We start from the raw sequence: 7,761 nt of genomic DNA, 5'->3' as shown, positions 1-7,761 counted from the left end.
CCCCCTCCTCCCACAGATGGGGACAGATGCTGCCTGGGGCCTGGGCCACGTCCGTGGCCTGCGGGGAAGCTTGGCTCAGAGGGAGGCAGGGAGGGCCTGGGAACGTGGGTGGTGGAATGGGGAGGCTGGGTGCGCTGGTGACCCTCATTGCACTTCCGGTCCTGCTTCCCTGCACCCCCAGGCACCAGCTGGGGCTGGACACAGACCACAGGCCAGCAGGAAGCCAACAGTCGTCTCCTTGCCGTGAGGCCTTGAGACTCGGGTTTTGCTCCAGCTAGGAGTCGGGCATCATGCAGCCCACCTGGTCCCACCTGGGCCGCCCTTTCTGATGGAGTGGAAGAGTTTGTCCATCAGGTCCAGCCTCCATCGTCTCCCTCGTGGCACAGAAACAAACCGAGCGCAGGATGCAGCAGAGACCTGACCAAAGCTACACACAGTGAGTTGGTGGCAGAGGCCACATCGAGGCCCAGGTCTTCTGACTCCAGGTTCTCAGGAAGTTCAGAAGAAATGCATGCGTGACTGAATACATGAGTGAAAACCCTGATGCATGTGCCCCTACCACAGTGACAGACGAATCGAGAATCCATTACACTGCTGTTCTTAAAGAAGAATCTAGGGGATCAGGACACTAGAGGGAGGGAAGAGGCCCTGGGCGCCTGCAGTGCCCACACCATGCCAGCTCTTGGAGTGGGGGCATCGCTAAAATTTACTCACCTCTTCTGGGATGGGAGCGGTGAGGGAACACATTCCTTTATCCAGTTAACAAAAGTTAATTTGGGGAATTTGCCCAGCAAACCATCCAGACAAGGTCCCTGCACTTGTGGGAGAGAAAACCAACCAACAACAAGCCAGCAAAGGAATGAGGGATGACCAAGTGTGTCACCCGTGTGATGGAAACAAACAGGGTTGAGATGCACTTGGTGGAAAGGAGGGTACAGAGGGGTCTGCATTGCCTCTCCGAAGAGGCAGCATTTAGGCTGAGCCCACAGAAAGAGAAGGAACCAGCCTGGTGAAGCTCTAGAGAAAGGGCTTTACCAGGCAGCGGAAATAGCAGGTGCAAGTGCCCTGGGGTCAGCAAGATCTCAGCACCGTCACGCACACAAAAGCCCACAATGGGTGGCTGGAGCCAGGTCACACAGGGCTTCAGGACCAGGGTGTAAAGCTTGAGTCTTATTCTGAAAGCACCAGGGATCCAGGGAAAGGTGATAAGCAGGGGGGTTGATGGGATCCAATTTATGTTTTAAGAGCATATTTTACTCTGAATAAAGGGCAGATGGGGGTGAGATGGGAGAGAGAGAGAAGCAGCAGGGAGACTGGTTAAGAGGCTGGGCAACGATCAGGATGAACGATGCTGTCATCTGAAGGGTGGCGGTGTTGATGGTAAAAGAAGCGGACTGCCCGAAGAGAGCTTTGGGTGACAGGAGTGACGGGGCTTGCTGAGGAGTTGATGACTGAGAGGGAGAGAAACAAGAAGGGCTTCTGGCTTTAGTAACCTGAGGGATGGCATTTAATAGGACTGGGGGACAGCGAAATGAAATGCTTGGCTTCAGACGAAGTTAGAGACGCCTTTAGACACCCAAGGGGAGATGTGAAGGAGGCAGTTGGGTAGTCACAGCAGTGACAATAATTGTGATGCTCATATATGATGACTTGTGTTTCTGTTTCCTGTTCCCTTCGGCCCTCGAGGCTCAGGAGCTGAGCCTGGCTTGGCTCCTAACCCTGGTCTCAGCATTGAGGCCAGTGCTGGGCTGGAGGCTGGTGGGCAGGGAGGTAGGCAAGTGCTCAGTAGATCTCTGTGAAATAAACTGAGCGGCGAGAGGCTGCTGGGTGTGTAGCCGGAGCTGGAAATCGAGGCCCCCGTGACAGACACTGCCTGAGGGAACCGTCCGGGTTGGTCCCCTGGGAAACTCGGCCGCTGGCTTCCGGCTTTCCCATCTCTCACTTTGGTCTCCTCTTATGCCAGCTTCCTGCCAGGAAACACGGCCCCCCGGCATAAAGCATTAACTAGGACCACCTCTCATACCAGTGCCGGCACTGACTGCACTTCGGTCCTCAAAACACTTTGCCTGCCATTATCTTGGGTGGTCTTTCAAACCCCCCTGGCAGGTGGGCAGAGTCAGGGCCCACCTGATCGCCGCTACCCACAGGAAACAAGGGAGGCAGCATTTCGGGCGTCGTTGGTATAACGAGAATTCGCGAAGCGTCTGGAGTGTTCTGTTCCCCTGGGACGTTGCATTTAAAACAGAAAGGCCGAGAAGGCCCTGAAGAGTGTGGGTGGTGGCATGGCAGGCTTTGTGACACATCTGGCCAAAAAGGAGTGCAGGGCTGGGGAAAGCACCCTTGCGGACACGCGCGGGGACCCTCTCCACGTAGCCCCTCACCACGCTGAATAGGGCTCTGTGGGACAGCCAGCCTCCCTCTGTGTTGTCCCGTGTTCCGCAACCCAGGCTCACGCTCTGCCTGACGACAGCTCCCACCAGCAGGTTCTTTGCAGCCTCTCCCATAGAGCCACCCACGTTCCCAGGCTCTCCCGGCCTTCCCCTGAGCCGAGCTTCCTCGCAGGCCATGGAGGTGGCCCCGGCCCTGTGCAGTACCTGTGCCCATCTGTTGGGGGGAGGCTAGAAAGAGCCCACTGTGCTGCCTTGGCCGACTCCTTCATCTCCCTGGGCCTCAGTTTCCCCGTCTGATAAACGGGAAGCTGGATGAAACTGGTCAGGTCCCTGGCAGCCCTGCAGATCTTTGAGTCTCTAGCACAGGAGCCCCTGCCATTTCCCAGCAGCCTCTGCTCAGTGCAGCAGACACACACCACCTGCTCTCCACATCTAAATCCCAGGGCCCAGGCTTGGAGCAATTTCCCTCCGTTGGGCAAGGCTGTGACAGGAAAGGGACAAGACCTGACCTCTGCTTGGAAAGCCAATTGTGCAACGCAGTCCTGCGAGGGGAGCACGTGACCGACGGGAACGGCCGCCTGACGGAGCCAGGGCCTTCTCTGAAATGAATATCTTGGCAAAGGTCGACACACAAATGTCCTTTGGGCACCACTAACTCCGGGTCACTGCTAATTTATTCAGACCCTGGTTGCAGCGTCATGTCCTGGCAGCATCCCTGAATGCAGAGCCTTGCTAGGTCATTGTGGAGGACATGTGGAGTTGCAAGGGCAGTGCATAACCCGCCTTTCTGGCTTCTGCACACCCAAACCTCTTGTTTGTACTGAGAGGTGGTCTAAGCCTGCAGCACATTTATCTGGGCATCTTCTCCCAAGACAAGCAAGTATATAGCATATTTTTAGGAGCAAGTGAAAGTCTTTTGTATCAAGTATAATAAATAAAGCAGATAATGTCTTTGGAGGCTAGTAGGGGCAGAAGTAGGCATAGGAGAGAGTTTAATGGTGAAACTATATAGAGGATTTTTTTTCTTATACTGTAAGTTGTTTCTGACAATGATGAAATACTTGCATCATTATTTGGAATAAGTGCATGATAATGGCTGTGTGTATTACCATGCGTATTACCATGTTCCAGAAACAGGGCTCGGAATCAGATTTTTAAAAAAATGTCTTTCCTTGATTAAAGGCATTGAAATTTTCCTTTTCTTCTTGGATACCTTTTTGCAATTTATGCCTTTCAGAGAACTTTTTGTATCTGCACTTTCAGTGTACTGGCATAAAGCTGTTCATAATATTCCCTACCTCGTTTGATGTCTGTAGCGTCTCTAGTAACGTCCACTCTTTCATTCCTTATACTGGTCATTTGTGTTCTTTCTTCTTCTTAGTTTCACAGATGAGGAAACTGAGGCTCCGTCAGATTACAGAATCCCTCGAGCCATAGTTAGTGGGTTAAGAAGCCAGCATCCCAACCAGGTCTGATTCTCCCTGCCCTCCGCCAGGCCCCTTATGATTAGCTTTCAGAACAACCTTTAACGGGCGATTTACAAGTGACCCTGGCATAACACCTGCACCTGCTCCATGTGTGTCTCTTCGTGTCCCCCCGCGACCTCGCTCCAAAGCCCTCCCTGTGCCCCTCCCGCCCGGTGACCCTGAGCGCCATCCGGGTCCTGCGCCTGCCCCTTCCCCACGCGACTGCTGGCTCCTCCCTCCCTCCGCTTGCACCTCCTCAGAGAGGCCTCTCTCCCCAGCATCTGAAATAGTTCCCCAGCCCTGTCACTCCCTTCTCTGTTCTTCACAGCGGCGACCATGATTCGGTGATCGTCTGTCTCCGCCACTAAAATGTACTTTCACGCAGGCAAGGGCCGTATCTCCTGCTCCAGGGACATAGAAGGTGTGCGATAGATATTTCCAGACGAATGAATTAAATGAAAGCAATGAAATCCTTTTTTTTTTTTTTTTTTTTTTTTTTTAAGAATTGTCTCTAATTCAAACTTGGGCTCCCATTTCTAATTAATTCCAAGCAGTAAGTGCATTTTCCCTGGAGCATCTTTATTCTAAACCTTTTAAGCTACACTCTTCTCCTTGCCTTCTCAGGTCCCTGGAGCACTTGGGAAGAGGAGATGCAACCATCCCCATCGAAGGGTGGACCAAACAGGGCACGAGGGTTGTGGGTGGAAGCTGCCCCCCAGATCCCCCTTCGGGCTGGGGGACGGATCCCCCCAACCTCGCGGTCAGCCATCTTTGGGGAGCGCCACAGCTGAAGAGGGCCTCCTCCCAGCGGCCTGCCCCTTCCTGGGTGATGCACCCATAGTCTGAACCACAAGGGGGTAAAGTCCTGCTCCGCAGTCTGCAAGGCCACCCATCTTCAGGGTGACCTGGGCGGGTGGCACCCACAGCGCTGCTGCCCACTCCCTGCCTCCTTCCCTGCCGTCCTGCAGTGTGGATCCTGAATCAGTCCCTGACTGTGGCCCTGCACACGAATCTCCTTCTCAGAGTTGGCCCCGGGGGGACCTGACCACGACAAGATAGACTGCCAGGTCCGCCGGCGACCCCATGGCCGAGTCCAGACCAGAGCCCGGGACGCCTGGCTCCCGGGTCCCCATTACAGAGTTCAGGCTACCGCGCGCCAGGTCCAGGCCTGAGCGTGGGGGACACATGTGCTCAGAAGATGCATCTCGGGCTTCCCTGGCGGCGCAGTGGTTGAGAGTCCGCCTGCCGATGCAGGGGACGCGGGTTCGTGCCCCGGTCCGGGAGGATCCCACGTGCCGCGGAGCGGCTGGGCCCGTGAGCCATGGCCGCTGAGCCTGTGCGTCCGGAGCCTGTGCTCCGCAACGGGAGAGGCCACAACAGGGAGAGGCCCACATACCGCAAAAAAAAGAAAAAGAAGATGCATCTCTACTCCCTCCCCCATGCCAGAGTCTCACACACACACACACACACACACACACACACACACACACACACACACACACCAATAAAGCCAGCCAGTAATATACAGTGGTGATAACTGGTCAAGAGGGTCTTGGGGTGGGAGAGGCAGGTGAGATGGGTGGTCTTGAGAAGGCCGCTCTGAGGGAGATGAAGGGAGAGGATGGGGCAGCTGAGCGTGCCGCCCGCCGCCCACAGCTCCCTGGCTGCCGTCACCATAGGTGGAGCTCAGCCTCTGTCACCCTGTGAATTAGGAAGGGGGGTTATCGGAGCCCCCCTCAGGCCCACCGATGGTACCCCGTCTGCACCAGTGAGCTGCCTACGTCACCAGTGTTAAACAAAGCTTTCTCAGCAAACGGATTCTGGCTACTCCGCACCTTCAAAGACATAAACAGACCAAGACCCAGCAACTGGCCCTCTTCTTTCAGCTCCTTTACAGGGAGAACGCTTTGACTGGAGGTGGAAAGAGAAAAGGAGATGGTGACGGTGTCCTCGCAGGGACGGCGGCTCGGACAGAGGGAGGCCAGCTTCTCTCCCTCAAAATCTTGACCCAAACTGATTGCGGCCACAGGCACCAAGGCTGCACCCTCCCCTGCCTGGGTATTTGGCCAAGACATCCCAGGAGAGGCTCGTGAGCAAAGGGTCCCTAGAGCTTAACTGCTGGGCTGGCCTCCTGGACATCGGAAGGCAAAGTACCCAGAGTAAGAGCAAGAAAGATGAAATCCTTCCTATGTGATGCCGTGGACGAGGGGTGATAGGAAAGAGTTGTTGGCTCCTTCCTATTGGGAAGGGCATGTATAATGTTACCCCTGGGAGAAAAGAACTTGCCTTCATTGTATAAACATTAATCAAAAATGACCCTGTTTTTTTAAAAGAAAAAGATAAACTTGGCTACCGTGGCAGACCACTCTTCTCCTGCCCGTATCCCAAACACCCTGACTTGCAGCTTCATACAAGTGTCTGTGCTTCTCTGGCTGCGGCTTCCCTCCAGATGCAAGGAAAACAGTGTTTGGGGCAGGTCAGAAGCTGCAGGGAGTTAATGTGCCTTAGGAGCTAACCTCAGCCAGTGCTACAGGGAATCAATGGATAAACACCCTGCGTTTGCCCCTCTTGTGGGCCTATGTGCCATACTACCCAGTCCTTCAGAGGTCCCCAGCCTGACTGAAGCCATAATGCACTCTGTGTTGGTGTCCTTCTGACCTTATCTTGTTTCACTGACCCCTTACCCTATCCTGGGATCACATCCCAAATAAACTGCACGTAAATCCCGTCTCAGGGTTTACCGCTGGGGGGAAGCTAAAATAACCAAATAGATGACGTTCTGTAAACAAAATCATGTAATGGGGTCTGGGTTCAAATCCTACCTCACCCGCTCCTCACTAGGTGACTTACATTTCTGAGCCTCAATTTCTTCACCTGTTAAATGAGGGTGATAATGACAGTGCCGAACTCATCAATTTGTTGAAAGAATTGAATGAGATAATTCACGTAAAGCAATTTTCTTAGTAAATAGTAGTTGGTAAACACTCAAAAACTACTAGCTGTAATTAATAGATGGTCATAAAACAGAGAGCCAAATAACAGACAGTAAAAATATTTACAACAGAACAGACGACAAGCAAAGGATTATTATCCCTAATTAACGAAGGACTCAAAGTTCTGAGTCAAAGGACATGAATCCGTGATCACAGAAGAGTAAATAAAAGTACCCAATATATGGACTAAAAGATGCGCAACCTAACTTCGTAGTAATTCAAGCACATAAAGATTATCCAGTTGGCAACATTTTTAAGAGATTGATAATATCCCATGATGATAAGGGTGGGGCAAAAACAGACAGCTGATGAAAACACAAATTGCTCCAATCTTTCTGTGAGATAGCTTGGCAGTTATGATTCAAGTTTCAAACTCACAAACCACTTGTGGGAATTCCTCAAAGAGAAATCCCACACTTGTGCAAAAAAGCGTTCAGGTGAAAGAATATTCATTACAACATTATGTACAGGAAAAATTTCTAAAACCCAAATGTGGTTGATAGGGGGTTAAATAAATGCATTATGGTATATCCAAACAACCGAATAGGAAGCCATTGAAAAGAAAGAGAGATTTACATGTGTTGTCGAGGTGAGATTTATTATGAGGTAGAAGTCGTAAAATTCCATGGACAGCAAGATCATATTTCTGATTAAGTAATAGTTTTATATATCCTTGTAAGTTTTTCTAATTGGATAGATAAATCTGGAAATAACATATACTAAGTAGTGGAGATCATTTCCGAGGTTCAGGATTATAGGGATTTTGTATATCTAAGTTACACATTTCTATGATGTTTAAAATTTTGAAACAGGCAAATAATTAGAAAAATCCATGCCAATCTGTCCTCCCTCTTCTCTTGAGCTAGCAGGACACGGTGCAAGCGTTACCACCCCACCTCCCAAGACCACATG

At 51.8% G+C, this 7,761-nt stretch overlaps 1 long non-coding RNA gene across 1 annotated transcript; it reads left to right on the top strand.

Annotated features, from left to right (window-relative positions):
• The first annotated feature begins 200 nt into the window (after positions 1–200).
• Positions 201–6,169, top strand: LOC136794564 (uncharacterized). The gene is made up of 2 exons (XR_010841540.1): positions 201–436; positions 4,481–6,169. It is a non-coding gene; the product is annotated as an uncharacterized lncRNA (long non-coding RNA).
• The last annotated feature ends 1,592 nt before the right edge of the window (positions 6,170–7,761 follow it).

This window comes from Kogia breviceps, chromosome 7 (assembly GCF_026419965.1).
Source record: "Kogia breviceps isolate mKogBre1 chromosome 7, mKogBre1 haplotype 1, whole genome shotgun sequence".
NCBI classification, from domain to species: Eukaryota; Metazoa; Chordata; class Mammalia; order Artiodactyla; family Physeteridae; genus Kogia; species Kogia breviceps.
This window is presented reverse-complemented; position numbering and strand designations above follow the sequence as displayed.